This window comes from Chiloscyllium punctatum, chromosome 30, assembly GCF_047496795.1.
Source record: "Chiloscyllium punctatum isolate Juve2018m chromosome 30, sChiPun1.3, whole genome shotgun sequence".
NCBI classification, from domain to species: Eukaryota; Metazoa; Chordata; class Chondrichthyes; order Orectolobiformes; family Hemiscylliidae; genus Chiloscyllium; species Chiloscyllium punctatum.
In genome coordinates, this window is record NC_092768.1 from 62,429,886 (window position 1) to 62,450,211 (window position 20,326).

Below are 20,326 nucleotides of genomic sequence, written 5' to 3' on the forward strand. Positions count from 1 at the left end.
GAAGAAGCACTATCTCAGGTCCTGAGGAAGCACTACCTGATGTATTGAGGGAGCACTTTCTGAGTTACTGAGGGACACTTTCTGAGGTATTGTGGTAGCATATCTGAGGTATTGAGGAAGCACTATTTGTGTTATTGTGGGAGCATTTTATGAGGTACTGAGAGCAATTTCTGAGGAATTCAGAGAGCACTTTCTGAGGTATTGAGAGAGCACATTCTCAGGTATTGAGGAAGCACTATCTGATGTACTGAGGAAGCACTTTCTGAGTTACTGAGGCAGCACATTCTGAAGTATTGAGGGAACACTTTTTGAGGTATTGAGGGAAGGATTATCTGAGGTATTGAGGGAGTAATTTCTGACTTATAGCGTGTGCACTTTCTAAGGTATTGAGGGAGCACTATCTGAGATATTGTGCGAGCATTATCTAAAGTATTGAGGGAGCCCTTTCTGAGGTATTGAGGGAGCACTTTTTGAGGTATTGAGGGAAGGACTATCTGAGGTATAGAGGGTGCACTATCTGAAGTACTGAGGAAGCACTTTCTGAGGTATAGAGGGTCCCCTATCTGAGGTATTGAGGGAGCTCCTTCTGAGGTCTCTCTTGTCGTCCCCGGTGTCTCTCTCCCCTGGTCTCTCCTCAAACCCGGTCTCTCTCGCTTCCAGTTTCTCTTGCTCCCGGTCTCTCTCATCAACCCCGGTCTCTCGTCACCCCCAGTCTTTCTCGCCCCTGGTCTCTCAGGTGCCCCCAGTCTCTCTCGCCCCCTGGTCTCTCTTGCCCCCCCCCTGGGTCGCTCGTCACCCCCCAGTCTCTCTAGCCCCCAGTCTCTCACATCACTCCCTCTCTCTCACCCCACGGTCTCTCTCGCGCCTGGTCTCTCTCGTCGTCCCCAGTCGCTCTCGCCCCCAGTCTCTCGCCCACCCCCCACCCCCGTCTCTCTCACCCCCGGTCTCTCTTGTCATCCCCTCTCTCTTGTCCCCAGTCTCTCTCGTCACCCCGGTCTCTCTTGCCCCCGTTCTCTCTCGCACCCGGTCTCTCTCTCTCCCGTGCTCTCTAGTCCCCGGTCTCTCACCCCCCGGTCTCTCTCTCTCCCGTGCTCTCTAGTCCCCAGTCTCTCACCCCCTGGTCTCTCTCGCCCGCAGTCTCTCTCTCGCCCCCGTTCTCTCTCGCACCCGGTCTCTCTCTCTCCCGTGCTCTCTAGTCCCCGGTCTCTCACCCCCCGTTCTCTCTCGCCCGCAGTCTCTCTCTCGCCCCCGTTCTCTCTCGCACCCAATCTCTCTCGTCACCCCCCGTCTCTCTCACCCCCGGTCTCTATCACCCCCCGGTCTCTCTCTCTCTCTCTCTCTCTCTCTTGCCCTGGTCTCTCTCTCTCGTCCCGTGGCCTGTCTCTCGACCCCAGTCTCTATCACCCCGGTCTCTCTCTCTCACCACAGTCTCTCTCTTGCCCTCAGTCTGTCTCGACTCTCCAGACTCTCTTGTCAACCCCTCTCTCTCACTCCCCCGGTCTCTCTCGCCCCCAGTCTCTCTCACCCACCACCCCCCCACCCCGTCTCTCTTGCCCCCAGTCTCTCGCACAACCCCCGTCTCTCTCGCACCCAGTCTCTCTCATCATCCCCTCTCTCTCACCCCCTTTCCCTCTCGCCCGCGGTCTCTCTTGACCCCGGTCTCTCTCGTCACCCCTGGTCTCTCTCGCCCACAGTCTCTCTAATTGCCCCCGGTCTCTCTCGCCCCCGGTCTCTTTCGCACCTGGTCTATCTCACACCCCAGTGTCTCATCACCCCAGTCTCCCTCGCCCCCATTCTCTCTCTCGCCCCCGGACTCTCTCTCGCCCCCAGTCTCTCATCACCCCCGGTCTCCCTCGCCCCCATTCTCTCTCTCGCCCCCGGACTCTCTCTCGCCCCCAGTCTCTCTCTCGCCCCCAGTTTCTCTCTCGCCCCCAGTCTCTCTCTCACTCCCGTTCTCTCTAGCTCCCGTTCTCTCTCTCGCCCCCAGTTTCTCTCTTGCCCCCAGTTTCTCTCTCTCGCCCCCAATCTATCTCTCTCTCGCTCCCGTTCTCTCTCTCGCCCCCAGTTTCTCTCTTGCCCCCAGTTTCTCTCTCGCCCCCAGTTTCTCTCTCGCTCCCGTTCTCTCTCTCTCACCCCCCATTCTCTCTCTCGCTCCCGTTCTCTCTCTCTCACCCCCAGTCTCTCTCTCTTGCCCCCGGTTTCTCTCTCGCCCCCGGACTCTCTCTCGCCCCTGCTTTCTCTCTCGCCCCCAGTCTCTCTCTCACCCCCTGTTTCTCTCTCGCCCCAAGTTTCTCTCTCGCTCCCGGTCTCTCTCTCGCCCCCTGGTTTCTCTCTCGCCCCCAGATCTCTCTCGCCCCCGTTCTCTTTCTTGCCCCTGGTTTCTCTCTCGCCCCTAGTCTCTCTCTTGCCCCTGGTTTCTCTCTCGCCCCCAGTCTCTGTCTCTCCCCCGTTCCCTCTCTCACCCCCGGTTTCTCTCTCGCCCCTAGTCTCTCTCTCTCGCACCCGGTTTCTCTCTCGCCCCCAGTTTCTCTCTCACCCCCAGTTTCTCCCTCGCCCCCAGTTTCTCTCTCGCTCCCATTCTCTTTCTCGCCCCCCAGTCTCTCTCTCGCCCCTGGTTTCTCTCTCACCCCCAGTTTCTCTCTCGCTCCCAGTTTCTCTCTCGCCCCCATTCTCTCTCTCACGCCCCCAGTCTCTCTCTCGTCCCTGGTTTCTCTCTCACCCCCAGTCTCTCTCTTGCCCCCGGTCTCTCTCTCTCTCTCGCCCCCGGTCTGTCACGTCACTCCTGGTCTATCGTCACCCCCGGTCTCTCATCAACCCCGGTCTCCCTCGCTCCCGGTCTCCCTCGGCCTCAGTCTCTATCGTCCCTCGGTCTCTCTCTTCACCATTGGTCTCACTCACCCCCGGTCTCTCTTGTCGCCTCCGGTCTCTCTCGCCCCTGGTCACTCGTCAATCCCGGTCTCTCTCGCTCCCAGTATCTCTCGCCCCTGTTCTCCTTCGCACTTGGTGTATCTCGACCCTGGTCTCTCTCTCGTGCCCGTTCTCCTTCTTGCCCCCGGTTTCTCTCTCGCCCCCCGTCTCTCTCTCGCCCCCAGTCTCTCTCTCGCCCCCAGGATCTCTCTCGCCCCCGGTCTCTCTCTCACTCCCGTTCTCTGTCTCGCCCCCAGTCTCTCTCTCGCCCCGGGTTTCTCTCTCGCACCCGTTCTCTCTCTCACCCCCGGTCTCTATCGCCCCCCCGTCTCTCTCTCGCCCCCAGTCTCTCGCTCGTCCCCGGTCTCTCTCTCACTCCCGTTCTCTGTCTCGCCCCCCAGTCTCTCTCTTGCCCCCAGTTTCTCTCTCGCCCCCGTTCTCTCTCTCGCCCCCGGTCTCTCTCGCCCCCAGTCTCTCTCTCGCCCCCGGTCTCTCTCGCGCCCCCAGTCTCTCTCTCGCCCCCAGTCTCTCTCTCGTCCCCGGTCTCCCTCGCTCCAATTCTCTCTCTTACCCCCGGTCTCTCTCTCACTCCCATTCTCTGTCTCGCCCCCGGTCTCTCTCTCGCCCCTGGTTTCTCTCTCGCCCCCAGTCTCTCTCTCGCCCCCATTCTCTCTCTCGTCCCCGTTCTCTCTCTCGCCCCCAGTCTCTCTCTCGCCCCCAGTCTCTCTCTCGTCCCCGGTCTCCCTCGCTCCAATTCTCTCTCTTGCCCCCGGTCTCTCTCTCGCTCCCGTCTCTCTCTTGCCCCCGGTTTCTCTCTTGCCCCCATTCTCTCTCTCGCTCCTGTTCTCTCTCTTGCCCCCGGTTTCTCTCTTGCCCCCGTTCTCTCTCGCCCCTAGTTTCTCTCTCGCCCCCAGTCTCTCTCTCACCCCCCTTCTCTCTCTCGCCCCCGGTTTCTCTCTCGCCCCCGGTCTCTCTTCGCTCCCGTCTCTCTCTTGCCCCCGGTTTCTCTCTTGCCCCCATTCTCTCTCTCGCTCCTGTTCTCTCTCTTGCCCCCGGTTTCTCTCTTGCCCCCGTTCTCTCTCGCCCCTAGTTTCTCTCTCGCCCCCAGTCTCTCTCTCACCCCCCTTCTCTCTCTCGCCCCCAGTCTCTCTCTCGTCCCCGGTCTCCCTCGCTCCAATTCTCTCTCTTACCCCCAGTCTCTCTCTCACTCCCATTCTCTGTCTCGCCCCCGGTCTCTCTCTCGCCCCTGGTTTCTCTCTCGCCCCCAGTCTCTCTCTCGCCCCCATTCTCTCTCTCGTCCCCGTTCTCTCTCTCGCCCCCAGTCTCTCTCTCGCCCCCAGTCTCTCTCTCGTCCCCGGTCTCCCTCGCTCCAATTCTCTCTCTTGCCCCCGGTCTCTCTCTCGCTCCCGTCTCTCTCTTGCCCCCGGTTTCTCTCTTGCCCCCATTCTCTCTCTCGTTCCTGTTCTCTCTCTTGCCCCCGGTTTCTCTCTTGCCCCCGTTCTCTCTCGCCCCTAGTTTCTCTCTCGCCCCCAGTCTCTCTCTCACCCCCCTTCTCTCTCTCGCCCCCGGTTTCTCTCTCGCCCCCGGTCTCTCTCTCGCCCCCGGTTTCCCTCTCTTGCCCCCGTTCTCTCTCTCGCCCCCAGTCTCTCTCTCGCCCCCACTCTCTCTCTCACCCCCAGTCTCTCTCTCGCCCCCACTTTCTCTCTCACTCCCGTTCTCTCTCTAGTCCCCGGTTTCCCTCTCATTCCCATTCTCTCTCTCGCCCCCAGTCTCTCTCTGTCATCCCCTGTCTCTCTCTCACTCCCGTTCTCTCTCTCTTGCCCCCAGTCTCTCTCTCGCCCCCTTTCTCTCTCTCGCCCCCAGTCTCTCTCTCGCCCCCAGTCTCTCTCTCGTCCCCGGTCTCCCTCGTTCCAATTCTCTCTCTTGCCCCCAGTTTCTCTCTCGCCCCCAGTCTCTCTCTCGCCCCCAGTCTCTCTCTTGCTCCCATTCTCTCTCTTGCCCCTGGTCTCTCTCTCTCGCCCCCAGTTCCTCTCTCGCCCCTGGTTTCTCTCTCGCCCCCATTCTCTCTCTCGCTCCCGTTCTCTCGCTTGCCCCGGTTTCACTCTTGCCCCCGGTCTCCCACGCTCCAATTCTCTCTCTCGCCCCCCAGTCTCTCTCTCGCCCCTGGTTTCTCTCTCGCCGCCAGTCTCTGTCTCGCCCCCAGTCTCTCGCTCGCCCCCAGTCTCTCTCTCGCCCCCGGTCTCTCTCTCACTCCCGTTCTCTGTCTCGCCCCCAGTCTCTCTTTCGCCCCTAGTTTCTCTCTCACCCCCGTTCTCTCTCTCACCCCCGGTCTCTCTCGCCCCCAGTCTCTCGCTCGCCCCCGGTCTCTCTCTCACTCCCGTTCTCTGTCTCGCCCCCAGTCTCTCTCTCGCCCCCGGTCTCTCTTGCCCCCAGTCTCTCTCTCTCGCCCCCGGTCTCTCTCTCGCACCAAGTCTCTCTCTCGTCCCCGGTCTCCCTCGCTCCAATTCTCTCTCTTACCCCCGGTCTCTCTCTCACACCCGTTCTCTGTCTCGCCCCCGGTCTCTCTCTCGCCCCTGGTTTCTCTCTCGCCCCAAGTCTCTCTCTCGCCCCCATTCTCTCTCTCGCCCCCGTTCTCTCTCTCGCCCCCAGTCTCTCTCTCGCCCCCAGTCTCTCTCTCGTCCCCGGTCTCCCTCGCTCCAATTCTCTCTCTTGCCCCCGGTCTCTCTCTCGCTACCGTTCTCTCTCTTGCCCCCGGTTTCTCTCTTGCCCCCATTCTCTCTCTCGCTCCTGTTCTCTCTCTTGCCCCCGGTTTATCTCTTGCCCCCGTTCTCTCTCGCCCCCAGTTTCTCTCTCGCCCCCAGTCTCTCTCACCCCCGTTCTCTCTCTCGCTCCCGGTTTCTCTCTCGCCCCCAGTCTCTCTCTCGCCCCCGGTTTCCCTCTCTTGCCCCCGTTCTCTCTCTCGCCCCCAGTCTCTCTCTCGTCCCCGGTCTCTCTCTCGCTACCGTTCTCTCTCTCGCTCCCGTTCTCTCTCTCGTCCCCATTCTCTCTCTCGCTCCCGTTCTCTCTCTCGCTCCCGTTCTCTCTCTCGCCCCCGTTCTCTCTCTCGCTCCCGTTCTCTCTCTCGCTCCCGTTCTCTCTCTTGCCGCCGGTCTCTCTCTCGCCCCTAGTTTCTCTCTCGCCCCCATTCTCTCACTCGCTCCCATTCTCTATCATGCCCCCGGTTTCTCTTTTGCCCCCGTTCTCTCTCTTGCCCCCGGTCTCTCTCTCGCTCCCGTTCTCTCTTGCCCCCGGTGATTCTCTTGCCCACATTCTCTCTCTCGCCCCCGGTCTCTCTCTCGCTCCCGTTCTCTCTCGCCCCCAGTGTGTCTCGCCCCCAGTCTCTCTCTCGCCCCCATTCTCTCTCTCGCCTCCATTGTCTCTCTTGCCCCCGGTTTCTCTCTCGCCCCCCGGTCTCTCTCTTGCCCCTGGTCTCTCTCTCACCCCCAGTCTCTCTCTTGCCCCCAGTTTCTCTCTCGCCCCCAGTCTGTCTATCGTCCCCAGTCTCTCTCTCGCCCCCGTTCTCTCTCTCGCCCCCGTTCTCTCTCTTGCCCCCGGTTTCTCTCTCGCCCCCGGTCTCTCTCTTGCCCCTGGTCTCTCTCTCTCACCCCCAGTCTCACTCCCGCCCCCAGTTTCTCTCTCGCCCCCAGTCTCTCTCTCGCCCCCAGTCTCTCTCTCACCCCTGGTTTCTCTCTCACCCCCAGTCTCTCTCTCTCGCCCCCGCTCTCTCTCACCCCCGGTCTCTCTCTCGCCCCTGGTTTCTCTCTCGCCCCCAGTCTCTCTCTCGCCCCCAGTCTCTCTCTTTCTCTCGCCCCCGGTCTGTCTCATCTCCCCGGTCTCTCTCTCTCTCTCGCCCCCAGTCTGTCTCATCACCTCGGTCTCTCTCTCTCTTGCCCCTGGTTTCTCTCTCGCCCCCAGTCTCTCTCTCTCTCTCGCCCACGGTCTGTTTCGTCACTCCTGGTCTATCGTCACCCCCGAACTCTCATCTACCCCGGTATCCCTCGCTCCCGGTCTCCCTCGGCCTCAGTCTCTATCGTCCTTCGGTCTCCCTCTTCACCATTGGTCTCACTCACCCCCAGTCTCTCTCGCCCCCGGTCTCTCTCGCCCCTGGTCACTCGTCAAACCCGTTCTCTCTCGCCCCCAGTTTCTCTCTCGCCCCCAGGCTCTCTCTCGCCCCCGTTCTCTCTCCCCCCCCCGGATTCTCTCTTACCCCCTGTCTCTCTCTCGCCCCCGTTCCCTCTCTTGCCCCCTGTTTCTCTCTCGTCCCCGGTCTCTCTCTCGCCGCTGGTTTCACTTCCACCCACAGTCTCTCTCTCATCCCTGGTCTCCCTCGCTCCCGTTCTCTCTCTCGCTCCCGTTCTCTCTCTCGCCCCCGTTCTCTCTCTCGCTCCCGATCTCTCTCTCGCTCCCTTTCTCTCTCTCGCCCCCGTTCTCTCTCTCGCTCCCGTTCTCTCTCTCGCTCCCGTTCTCTCTCTTGCCGCCGGTCTCTCTCTCGCCCATAGTTTCTCTCTCGCCCCCATTCACTCCCTCGCTCCCATTCACTCTCATGCCCCCGGTTTCTCTCTTGCCCCCGTTCTCTCTCTTGCCTCCGGTCTCTCTCTCGCTCCCGTTCTCTCTTGCCCCCGGTGATTCTCTTGCCCCCATTCTCTCTCTCGCCCCCGGTCTCTCTCTCGTTTCCTGTTCTCTCTCGTCCCCAGTCTGTCTCTTGCCCCCCGTCTCTCTCTCGTCCCCGGTCTCCCTCGCACCCGTTCTCTTTCTCACCCCCAGTCTCTCTCTCGCCCCTGGTTTCTCTCTCGCCCCCAGTCTCTGTCTCGCCCCCAGTCTCTCTCGCCCCCAGTCTCTCTCTCGCCCCCAGGATCTCTCTCGACCCTGGTCTCTCTCTCACTCCCGTTCTCTGTCTCGCCCCCAGTCTCTCTCTCGCCCCGGATTCTCTCTCGCACCCGTTCTCTCTCTCACCCCCGGTCTCTATCGCCCCCCCGTCTCTCTCTCGCCCCCAGTCTCTCGCTCGTCCCCGGTCTCTCTCTCACTCCCGTTCTCTGTCTCGCCCCCAGTCTCTCTCTCGCCCCCAGTTTCTCTCTCGCCCCCGTTCTCTCTCTCGCCCCCGGTCTCTCTCGCCCCCAGTCTCTCTCTCGCCCCCGGTCTCTCTCGCGCCCCCAGTCTCTCTCTCGACCCCCAGTCTCTCTCTCGTCCCCGGTCTCCCTCGCTCCATTTCTCTCGCTTTCCCCCGGTCTCTCTCTCACTCCCATTCTCTGTCTCGCCCCCGGTCTCTCTCTCGCCCCTGGTTTCTCTCTCGCCCCCAGTCTCTCTCTCACCCCCAATCTCTCTCTCGCCCCCGGTCTCTCTCTCACTCCCGTTCTCTCTCGCCCCCAGTTTCTCTCTCGCCCCCAGGCTCTCTCTCGCCCCAGTTCTCTCTCCCACCCCCGGATTCTCTCTTAGCCCCTGTCTCTCTCTCGCCCCCGTTCCCTCTCTTGCCCCCGGTTTCTCTCTCGTCCCCGGTCTCTCTCTCTCGACCCTGGTTTCACTCTCACCCACAGTCTCTCTCTCGCCCCCGGTCTCTCTCTCGCCCCTGATTTCTCTCTCACCCCCCGTTCTCTCTGTCACCCCCGCTCTCTCTCGCCCCCAGTCTCTCTCTCGCTCCCCAGTCTCTCTCTCGTCCCCGGTCTCCCTCGCTCCCGTTCTCTCTCTCGCTCCCGTTCTCTCTCTCGTCCCCATTCTCTCTCTCGCTCCCGTTCTCTCTCTCGCTCCCGTTCTCTCTCTCGCCCCCGTTCTCTCTCTCGCTCCCGTTCTCTCTCTCGCTCCCGTTCTCTCTCTTGCCGCCGGTCTCTCTCTCGCCCCTAGTTTCTCTCTCGCCCCCATTCTCTCACTCGCTCCCATTCTCTCTCATGCCCCCGGTTTCTCTCTTGCCCCCGGTCTCTCTCTCGCTCCCGTTCTCTCTTGCCCCCGGTGATTCTCTTGCCCACATTCTCTCTCTCGCCCCCGGTCTCTCTCTCGCTCCCGTTCTCTCTCGCCCCCAGTGTGTCTCGCCCCCAGTCTCTCTCTCGCCCCCATTCTCTCTCTCGCCTCCATTGTCTCTCTTGCCCCCGGTTTCTCTCTCGCCCCCCGGTCTCTCTCTTGCCCCTGGTCTCTCTCTCACCCCCAGTCTCTCTCTTGCCCCCAGTTTCTCTCTCGCCCCCAGTCTGTCTATCGTCCCCAGTCTCTCTCTCGCCCCCGTTCTCTCTCTCGCCCCCGTTCTCTCTCTTGCCCCCGGTTTCTCTCTCGCCCCCGGTCTCTCTCTTGCCGCTGGTCTCTCTCTCACCCCAGTCTCACTCCCGCCCCCAGTTTCTCTCTCGCCCCCAGTCTCTCTCTCGCCCCCAGTCTCTCTCTCACCCCTGGTTTCTCTCTCACCCCCAGTCTCTCTCTCTCGCCCCCGCTCTCTCTCACCCCCGGTCTCTCTCTCGCCCCTGGTTTCTCTCTCGCCCCCAGTCTCTCTCTCTCACCCCCAGTCTCTCTCTCGCTCCCGGTCTCTCTCTTGTCCCTGGTCTCTCTCTCACCCCCAGTCTCTCTCTCGCCCCTGGTTTCTCTCTCGCCCCCAGTCTCTCTCTTGACCCCAGTCTCTCTCTTTCTCTCGCCCCCGGTCTGTCTCATCTCCCCGGTCTCTCTCTCTCTCGCCCCCAGTCTGTCTCATCACCTCGGTCTCTCTCTCTCTTGCCCCTGGTTTCTCTCTCGCCCCCAGTCTCTCTCTCTCTCTCGCCCACGGTCTGTTTCGTCACTCCTGGTCTATCGTCACCCCCGATCTCTCATCTACCCCGGTCTCCCTCGCTCCCGGTCTCCCTCGGCCTCAGTCTCTATCGTCCTTCGGTCTCCCTCTTCACCATTGGTCTCACTCACCCCCAGTCTCTCTCGCCCCCGGTCTCTCTCGCCCCAGGTCACTCGTCAAACCCGGTCTCTCTCGCTCCCAGTTTCTCTTGCCTCCGGTCTCTCTCGTCACCCACAGTCTCTCTTCACCCCCTGTCTCTGTCGCCCCCGGTCTCTCTCTCACTCCCGTTCTCTGTCTCGCCCCCAGTCTCTCTCTCGCCCCTCGTTTCTCTCTCGCCCCCGTTCTCTCTCTCAGCCCCGGTCTCTCTCGCCCCCAGTCTCTCTCACGCCCCCGGTCTCTCGCTCGCCCCGGGTCTCTCTCTCACTCCCGTTCTCTGTCTCGCCCCCCAGTCTCTCTCTCGCCCCCGGTTTCTCTCTCGCCCCCGTTCTCTCTCTCGCCCCCGGTCTCTCTCGCCCCCAGTCTCTCTCTCAACCCCGGTCTCCCTCTCGCCCCCAGTCTCTCTCTCGCCCCCAGTCTCTCTCTCGTCCCCGGTCTCCCTCGCTCCAATTCTCTCTCTTGCCCCCGGTCTCTCTCTCACTCCCGTTCTCTATCTCGCCCCCGGTCTCTCTCTCGCCCCTGGTGTCTCTCTCGCCCCCAGTCTCTCTCTCGCCCCCATTCTCTCTCTCGTCACCGGTCTCCCTCGCTCCAATTCTCTCTCTTGCCCCCGGTCTCTCTCTCACTCCCGTTCTCTATCTCGCCCCCGGTCTCTCTCTCTAGCCCCCGTTCTCTCTCGCCCCCAGTTTCTCTCTCGCCCCCAGTCTCTCTCTCACCCCCGTTCTCTCTCTCACCCCCGGTTTCTCTCTCGCCCCCGGTCTCTCTCTCGCCCCCGGTTTCCCTATCTTGCCCCCGTTCTCTCTCTCGCCCCCAGTCTGTCTCTCGCCCCCACTCTCTCTCTCACCCCCAGTCTCTCTCTCGCCCCCAGTTTCTCTCACACTCCCCTTCTCTCTCTAGTCCCTGGTTTCCCTCTCACTCCCATTCTCTCTCTCGCCCCCAGTCTCTCTCTCGCCCCCAGTCTCTCTCTCGCCCCCGGTCTCTCTCTCACTCCCATTTTCTGTCTCGCCTCCAGTCTCTCTCTCGCCCCCAGTCTCTCTCTCGCACCGAGTCTCTCTCTCGCCCCCGTTCTCTCTCTCACTCCCGTTCTCTGTCTCGCCCCCAGTTTCTCTCTCGCACCCAGTTTCTCTCTCTCCCCCAGTCTCTCTCTCGCCCACAGTCTCTCTCTCGCCACGAGTTTCTCTCTCGCCCCCAGTCTCTCTCTCGCCACTAGTCTCTCTTTCACCCCCGGTTTCTCTCTCGCCCCCAGTCTCTCTCTGTCATCCACTGTCTCTCTCTCTCGCTCCCGTTCTCTCTCTCTTGCCCCCAGTCTCTCTCTCGCCCCCGTTCTCTCTCTCGCCCCCAGTCTCTCTCTCGCCCCCAGTCTCTCTCTCGTCCCCGGTCTCCCTCGCTCCAATTCTCTCTCTTGCCCCCGGTCTCTCTCTCGCCCCCAGTTTCTCTCTCGCCCCTGGTATCTCTCTCGCCCCCATTCTCTCTCTTGCTCCCGTTCTCTCGCTTGCCCCGGTTTCTCTCTTGCCCCCGGTCTCCCTCGCTCCAATTCTCTCTCTTGCCCCCAGTTTCTCTCTCACCCCCAATCTCTCTCTCGCCCCCGGTCTCTCTCTAACTGCCGTTCTCTCTCGCCCCCAGTTTCTCTCTCGCCCCCGTTCTCTCTCCCACCCCCGGATTCTCTCTTACCCCCTGTCTCTCTCTCGCCCCCGTTCCCTCTCTTGCCCCCGGTTTCTCTCTCGTCCCCGGTCTCTCTCTCGCCGCTGGTTTCACTCTCACCCACAGTCTCTCTCTCGCCCCCGGTCTCTCTCTCACCCCCGGTTTCTCTCTCACCCCCCGTTCTCTCTGTCAACCCCGCTCTCTCTCACCCCCGGTCTCTCTCTCGCCCCCGGTTTCTCTCTCGCCCCCAGTCTCTCTCTCGCCCCCAGTCTCTCTCTCGCACCCAGTCTCTCTCTCGCTCCCGTTCTCTCTCGCCCCCAGTGTGTCTCGCCCCCAGTCTCTCTCACGCCCCCATTCTCTCTCTCGCCTCCATTGTCTCTCTTGCCCCCGGTTTCTCTCTCGCCCCCCGGTCTCTCTCTTGCCCCTGGTCTCTCTCTCACCCCCAGTCTCTCTCTTGCCCCCAGTTTCTCTCTCGCCCCCAGTCTGTCTATCGTCCCCAGTCTCTCTCTCGCCCCCGTTCTCTCTCTCGCCCCCGTTCTCTCTCTTGCCCCCGGTTTCTCTCTCGCCCCCGGTCTCTCTCTTGCCCCTGGTCTCTCTCTCACCCCCAGTCTCACTCCCGCCCCCAGTTTCTCTCTCGCCCCCAGTCTCTCTCTCGCCCCCAGTCTCTCTCTCACCCCTGGTTTCTCTCTCACCCCCAGTCTCTCTCTCTCGCCCCCGCTCTCTCTCACCCCCGGTCTCTCTCTCGCCCCTGGTTTCTCTCTCGCCCCCAGTCTCTCTCTCGCCCCCAGTCTCTCTCTTTCTCTCGCCCCCGGTCTGTCTCATCTCCCCGGTCTCTCTCTCTCTCGCCCCCAGTCTGTCTCATCACCTCGGTCTCTCTCTCTCTTGCCCCTGGTTTCTCTCTCGCCCCCAGTCTCTCTCTCTCTCTCGCCCACGGTCTGTTTCGTCACTCCTGGTCTATCGTCACTCCCGATCTCTCATCTACCCCGGTATCCCTCGCTCCCGGTCTCCCTCGGCCTCAGTCTCTATCGTCCTTCGGTCTCCCTCTTCACCATTGGTCTCACTCACCCCCAGTCTCTCTCGCCCCCGGTCTCTCTCGCCCCTGGTCACTCGTCAAACCCGTTCTCTCTCGCCCCCAGTTTCTCTCTCGCCCCCAGGCTCTCTCTCGCCCCCGTTCTCTCTCCCACCCCCGGATTCTCTCTTACCCCCTGTCTCTCTCTCGCCCCCGTTCCCTCTCTTGCCCCCGGTTTCTCTCTCGTCCCCGGTCTCTCTCTCGCCGCTGGTTTCACTCTCACCCACAGTCTCTCTCTCGTCCCCGGTCTCCCTCGCTCCCGTTCTCTCTCTCGCTCCCGTTCTCTCTCTCGCCCCCGTTCTCTCTCTCGCTCCCGATCTCTCTCTCGCTCCCGATCTCTCTCTCGCTCCCTTTCTCTCTCTCGCCCCCGTTCTCTCTCTCGCTCCCGTTCTCTCTCTCGCTCCCGTTCTCTCTTTTGCCGCCGGTCTCTCTCTCGCCCCTAGTTTCTCTCTCGCCCCCATTCACTCACTCGCTCCCATTCTCTCTCATGCCCCCGGTTTCTCTCTTGCCCCCGTTCTCTCTCTTGCCTCCGGTCTCTCTCTCGCTCCCGTTCTCTCTTGCCCCCGGTGATTCTCTTGCCCCCATTCTCTCTCTCGCCCCCGGTCTCTCTCTCGCTCCTGTTCTCTCTCGTCCCCAGTCTGTCTCTTGCCCCCCGTCTCTCTCTCGTCCCCGGTCTCCCTCGCACCCGTTCTCTTTCTCACCCCCATTTCTCTCTCGCCCCTGGTTTCTCTCTCGCCCCCAGTCTCTGTCTCGCCCCCAGTCTCTCTCGCCCCCAGTCTCTCTCTCACTCCCGTTCTCTGTCTCGCCCCCAGTCTCTCTCTCGCCCCGGATTCTCTCTCGCACCCGTTCTCTCTCTCACCCCCGGTCTCTATCGCCCCCCCGTCTCTCTCTCGCCCCCGGTCTCTCGCTCGTCCCCGGTCTCTCTCTCACTCCCGTTCTCTGTCTCGCCCCCAGTCTCTCTCTCGCCCCCAGTTTCTCTCTCGCCCCCGTTCTCTCTCTCGCCCCCGGTCTCTCTCGCCCCCAGTCTCTCTCTCGCCCCCGGTCTCTCTCGCGCCCCCAGTCTCTCTCTCGCCCCCAGTCTCTCTCTCGTCCCCTGTCTCCCTCGCTCCAATTCTCTCGCTTTCCCCCGGTCTCTCTCTCACTCCCATTCTCTGTCTCGCCCCCGGTCTCTCTCTCGCCCCTGGTTTCTCTCTCGCCCCCAGTCTCTCTCTCACCCCCAATCTCTCTCTCGCCCCCGGTCTCTCTCTCACTCCCGTTCTCTCTCGCCCCCAGTTTCTCTCTCGCCCCCAGGCTCTCTCTCGCCCCAGTTCTCTCTCCCACCCCCGGATTCTCTCTTTGCCCCTGTCTCTCTCTCGCCCCCGTTCCCTCTCTTGCCCCCGGTTTCTCTCTCGTCCCCGGTCTCTCTCTCGACCCTGGTTTCACTCTCACCCACAGTCTCTCTCTCGCCCCCGGTCTCTCTCTCGCCCCTGATTTCTCTCTCACCCCCCGTTCTCTCTGTCACCCCCGCTCTCTCTCGCCCCCAGTCTCTCTCTCGTCCCCGGTCTCCCTCGCTCCCGTTCTCTCTCTCGCTCCCGTTCTCTCTCTCGTCCCCATTCTCTCTCTCGCTCCCGTTCTCTCTCTCGCTCCCGTTCTCTCTCTCGCCCCCGTTCTCTCTCTCGCTCCCGTTCTCTCTCTTGCCCCCGTTCTCTCTCTTGCCCCCGGTCTCTCTCTCGCTCCCGTTCTCTCTTGCCCCCGGTGATTCTCTTGCCCACATTCTCTCTCTCGCCCCCGGTCTCTCTTTCGCTCCCGTTCTCTCTCGCCCCCAGTGTGTCTCGCCCCCAGTCTCTCTCTCGCCCCCATTCTCTCTCTCGCCTCCATTGTCTCTCTTGCCCCCGGTTTCTCTCTCGCCCCCCGGTCTCTCTCTTGCCCCTGGTCTCTCTCTCACCCCCAGTCTCTCTCTTGCCCCCAGTTTCTCTCTCGCCCCCAGTCTGTCTATCGTCCCCAGTCTCTCTCTCGCCCCCGTTCTCTCTCTCGCCCCCGTTCTCTCTCTTGCCCCCGGTTTCTCTCTCGCCCCCGGTCTCTCTCTTGCCCCTGGTCTCTCTCTCACCCCCAGTCTCACTCCCGCCCCCAGTTTCTCTCTCGCCCCCAGTCTCTCTCTCGCCCCCAGTCTCTCTCTCACCCCTGGTTTCTCTCTCACCCCCAGTCTCTCTCTCTCGCCCCCGCTCTCTCTCACCCCCGGTCTCTCTCTCGCCCCTGGTTTCTCTTTCGCCCCCAGTCTCTCTCTCTCACCCCCAGTCTCTCTCTCGCTCCCGGTCTCTCTCTTGTCCCTGGTCTCTCTCTCACCCCCAGTCTCTCTCTCGCCCCTGGTTTCTCTCTCGCCCCCAGTCTCTCTCTCGACCCCAGTCTCTCTCTTTCTCTCGCCCCCGGTCTGTCTCATCTCCCCGGTCTCTCTCTCTCTCGCCCCCAGTCTGTCTCATCACCTCGGTCTCTCTCTCTCTTGCCCCTGGTTTCTCTCTCGCCCCCAGTCTCTCTCTCTCTCTCGCCCACGGTCTGTTTCGTCACTCCTGGTCTATCGTCACCCCCGATCTCTCATCTACCCCGGTCTCCCTCGCTCCCGGTCTCCCTCGGCCTCAGTCTCTATCGTCCTTCGGTCTCCCTCTTCACCATTGGTCTCACTCACCCCCAGTCTCTCTCGCCCCCGGTCTCTCTCGCCCCTGGTCACTCGTCAAACCCGTTCTCTCTCGCCCCCATTTTCTCTCTCGCCCCCAGGCTCTCTCTCGCCCCCGTTCTCTCTCCCACCCCCGTTCTCTCTCTTGCCCCCGGTCTCTCTCTCGCTCCCGTTCTCTCTTGCCCCCGGTGATTCTCTTGCCCACATTCTCTCTCTCGCCCCCGGTCTCTCTCTCGCTCCCGTTCTCTCTCGCCCCCAGTGTGTCTCGCCCCCAGTCTCTCTCTCGCCCCCATTCTCTCTCTCGCCTCCATTGTCTCTCTTGCCCCCGGTTTCTCTCTCGCCCCCCGGTCTCTCTCTTGCCCCTGGTCTCTCTCTCACCCCCAGTCTCTCTCTTGCCCCCAGTTTCTCTCTCGCCCCCAGTCTGTCTATCGTCCCCAGTCTCTCTCTCGCCCCCGTTCTCTCTCTCGCCCCCGTTCTCACTCTTGCCCCCGGTTTCTCTCTCGCCCCCGGTCTCTCTCTTGCCCGTGGTCTCTCTCTCACCCCCAGTCTCACTCCCGCCCCCAGTTTCTCTCTCGCCCCCAGTCTCTCTCTCGCCCCCAGTCTCTCTCTCACCCCTGGTTTCTCTCTCACACCCAGTCTCTCTCTCTCGCCCCCGCTCTCTCTCACCCCCGGTCTCTCTCTCGCCCCTGGTTTCTCTCTCGCCCCCAGTCTCTCTCTCTCACCCCCAGTCTCTCTCTCGCTCCCGGTCTCTCTCTTGTCCCTGGTCTCTCTCTCACCCCCAGTCTCTCTCTCGCCCCTGGTTTCTCTCTCGCCCCCAGTCTCTCTCTCGCCCCCAGTCTCTCTCTTTCTCTCGCCCCCGGTCTGTCTCATCTCCCCGGTCTCTCTCTCTCTCGCCCCCAGTCTGTCTCATCACCTCGGTCTCTCTCTCTCTTGCCCGTGGTTTCTCTCTCGCCCCCAGTCTCTCTCTCTCTCTCTCGCCCACGGTCTGTTTCGTCACTCCTGGTCAATCGTCACCCCCGATCTCTCATCTACCCCGGTCTCCCTCGCTCCCGGTCTCCCTCGGCCTCAGTCTCTATCGTCCTTCGGTCTCCCTCTTCACCATTGGTCTCACTCACCCCCAGTCTCTCTCGCCCCCGGTCTCTCTCGCCCCTGGTCACTCGTCAAACCCGTTCTCTCTCGCCCCCAGTTTCTCTCTCGCCCCCAGGCTCTCTCTCGCCCCCGTTCTCTCTCCCACCCCCGGATTCTCTCTTACCCCCTGTCTCTCTCTCGCCCCCGTTCCCTCTCTTGCCCCCGGTTTCTCTCTCGTCCCCGGTCTCTCCCTCGCAGCTGGTTTCACTCTCACCCACAGTCTCTCTCTCGTCCCCGGTCTCCCTCGCTCCCGTTCTCTCTCTCGCTCCCGTTCTCTCTCTCGCCCCCGTTCTCTCTCTCGCTCCCGTTCTCTCTCTCGCTCCCTTTCTCTCTCTCGCCCCCGTTCTCTCTCTCGCTCCCGTTCTCTCTCTCGCTCCCGTTCTCTCTCTTGACGCCGGTCTCTCTCTCGCCCCTAGTTTCTCTCTCGCCCCCATTCACTCACTCGCTCCCATTCTCTCTCATGCCCCCGGTTTCTCTCTTGCCCCCGTTCTTTCTCTTGCCTCCGGTCTCTCTCTCGCTCCCGTTCTCTCTTGCCCCCGGTGATTCTCTTGCCCCCATTCTCTCTCTCGCCCCCGGTCTCTCTCTCGCTCCTGTTCTCTCTCGTCCCCAGTCTGTCTCTTGCCCCCCGTCTCTCTCTCGTCCCCGGTCTCCCTCGCACCCGTTCTCTTTCTCACCCCCAGTCTCTCTCTCGCCCCTGGTTTCTCTCTCGCCCCCAGTCTCTGTCTCGCCCCCAGTCTCTCTCGCCCCCAGTTCCTCTCTCACTCCCGTTCTCTGTCTCGCCCCCAGTCTCTCTCTCGCCCCGGATTCTCTCTCGCACCCGTTCTCTCTCTCACCCCCGGTCTCTATCGCCCCCCCGTCTCTCTCTCGCCCCCGGTCTCTCGCTTGTCCCCGGTCTCTCTCTCACTCCCGTTCTCTGTCTCGCCCCCAGTCTCTCTCTCGCCCCCAGTTTCTCTCTCGCCCCCGTTCTCTCTCTCGCCCCCGGTCTCTCTCGCCCCCAGTCTCTCTCTCGCCCCCGGTCTCTCTCGCGCCACCAGTCTCTCTCTCGCCCCCAGTCTCTCTCTCGTCTCCGGTCTCCCTCGCTCCAATTCTCTCGCTTTCCCCCGGTCTCTCTCTCACTCCCATTCTCTGTCTCGCCCCCGGTCTCTCTCTCGCCCCTGGTTTCTCTCTCGCCCCCAGTCTCTCTCTCACCCCCAATCTCTCTCTCGCCCCCGGTCTCTCTCTCACTCCCGTTCTCTCTCGCCCCCAGTTTCTCTCTCGCCCCCAGGCTCTCTCTCGCCCCCGTTCTCTCTCCCACCCCCGGATTCTCTCTTAGCCCCTGTCTCTCTCTCGCCCCCGTTCCCTCTCTTGCCCCCGGTTTCTCTCTCGTCCCCGGTCTCTCTCTCGCCCCTGGTTTCACTCTCACCCACAGTCTCTCTCTCGCCCCCGGTCTCTCTCTCGCCCCTGATTTCTCTCTCACCCCCCGTTCTCTCTGTCACCCCCGCTCTCTCTCGCCCCCAGTCTCTCTCTCGCCCCCAGTCTCTCTCTCGTCCCCGGTCTTCCTCGCTCCCGTTCTCTCTCTCGCTCCCGTTCTCTCTCTCGTCCCCATTCTCTCTCTCGCTCCCGTTCTCTCTCTCGCTCCCGTTCTCTCTCTCGCCCCCGTTCTCTCCCTCGCTCCCGTTCTCTCTCTCGCTCCCGTTCTCTCTCTTGCCACCGGTCTCTCTCTCGCCCCTAGTTTCTCTCTCGCCCCCATTCTCTCACTCGCTCCCATTCTCTCTCATGCCCCCGGTTTCTCTCTTGTCCCCGTTCTCTCTCTTGCCCCCGGTCTCTCTCTCGCTCCCGTTCTCTCTTGCCCCCGGTGATTCTCTTGCCCACATTCTCTCTCTCGCCCCCGGTCTCTCTCTCGCTCCCGTTCTCTCTCGCCCCCAGTGTGTCCAGCCCCCAGTCTCTCTCTCGCCCCCATTCTCTCTCTCGCCTCCATTGTCTCTCTTGCCCCCGGTTTCTCTCTCGCCCCCCGGTCTCTCTCTTGCCCCTGGTCTCTCTCTCACCCCCAGTCTCTCTCTTGCCCCCAGTTTCTCTCTCGCCCCCAGTCTGTCTATCGTCCCCAGACTCTCTCTCGCCCCCGTTCTCTCTCTCGCCCCCGTTCTCTCTCTTGCCCCCGGTTTCTCTCTCGCCCCCGGTCTCTCTCTTGCCCCTGGTCTCTCTCTCACCCCCAGTCTCACTCCTGCCCCCAGTTTCTCTCTCGCCCCCAGTCTCTCTCTCGCCCCCAGTCTCTCTCTCACCCCTGGTTTCTCTCTCACCCCCAGTCTCTCTCTCTCGCCCCCGCTCTCTCTCACCCCCGGTCTCTCTCTCGCCCCTGGTTTCTCTCTCGCCCCCAGTCTCTCTCTCTCACCCCCAGTCTCTCTCTCGCTCCCGGTCTCTCTCTTGTCCCTGGTCTCTCTCTCACTCCCAGTCTCTCTCTCGCCCCTGGTTTCTCTCTCGCCCCCAGTCTCTCTCTCGACCCCAGTCTCTCTCTTTCTCTCGCCCCCGGTCTGTCTCATCTCCCCGGTCTCTCTCTCTCTCGCCCCCAGTCTGTCTCATCACCTCGGTCTCTCTCTCTCTTGCCCCTGGTTTCTCTCTCGCCCCCAGTCTCTCTCTCTCTCTCGCCCACGGTCTGTTTCGTCACTCCTGGTCTATCGTCACCCCCGATCTCTCATCTACCCCGGTCTCCCTCGCTCCCGGTCTCCCTCGGCCTCAGTCTCTATCGTCCTTCGGTCTCCCTCTTCACCATTGGTCTCACTCACCCCCAGTCTCTCTCGCCCCCGGTCTCTCTCGCCCCTGGTCACTCGTCAAACCCGGTCTCTCTCGCTCCCAGTTTCTCTTGCCTCCGGTCTCTCTTGTCACCCACAGTCTCTCTTCACCCCCTGTCTCTGTCGCCCCCGGTCTCTCTCTCACTCCCGTTCTCTGTCTCGCCCCCAGTCTCTCTCTCGCCCCTCGTTTCTCTCTCGCCCCCGTTCTCTCTCTCAGCCCCGGTCTCTCTCGCCCCCAGTCTCTCTCACGCCCCCGGTCTCTCGCTCGCCCCCGGTCTCTCTCTCACTCCCGTTCTCTGTCTCGCCCCCCAGTCTCTCTCTCGCCCCCGGTTTCTCTCTCGCCCCCGTTCTCTCTCTCGCCCCCGGTCTCTCTCGCCCCCAGTCTCTCTCTCAACCCCGGTCTCCCTCTCGCCCCCAGTCTCTCTCTCGCCCCCAGTCTCTCTCTCGTCCCCGGTCTCCCTCGCTCCAATTCTCTCTCTTGCCCCCGGTCTCTCTCTCACTCCCGTTCTCTATCTCGCCCCCAGTCTCTCTCTCGCCCCCGTTCTCTCTCTCGCCCCCAGTCTCTCTCTCGCCCCCAGTCTCTCTCTCGTCCCCGGTCTCCCTCGCTCCAATTCTCTCTCTTGCCCCCGGTCTCTCTCTCGCCCCCAGTTTCTCTCTCGCCCCTAGTTTCTCTCTTGCCCCCATTCTCTCTCTCGCTCCCGTTCTCTCGCTTGCCCCAGTTTCTCTCTTGCCCCCGGTCTCCCTCGCTCCAATTCTCTCTCTTGGCCCCAGTTTCTCTCTCACCCCCAATCTCTCTCTCGCCCCTGGTCTCTCTCTCACTCCCGTTCTCTCTCGCCCCCAGTTTCTCTCTCGCCCCCAGGCTCTCTCTCGCCCCCGTTCTCTCTCCCACCCCCGGATTCTCTCTTACCCCCTGTCTCTCTCTCGCCCCCCTTCCCTCTCTTGCCCCCGGTTTCTCTCTCGTCCCCGGTCTCTCTCTCGCCGCTGGTTTCACTCTCACCCACAGTCTCTCTCTCGCCCCCGGTCTCTCTCTCGCCCCCGGTCTCTCTCTCACCCCCGGTCTCTCTCTCACCCCCGGTCTCTCTCACTCACGGTCTCTCTCTCTCTCACCCCCGGTCTCTCTCTCATCACCCCCGGTCTCTCTCTCACCCCCGGTCTCTCTCACCCCCTGTCTCTCTCTCTCACCCCCAGTCTCTCTCACCTCTGGTCTCTCTCGTCCCCGGTCTCTCTCTCGCCCCCAGTCTCTC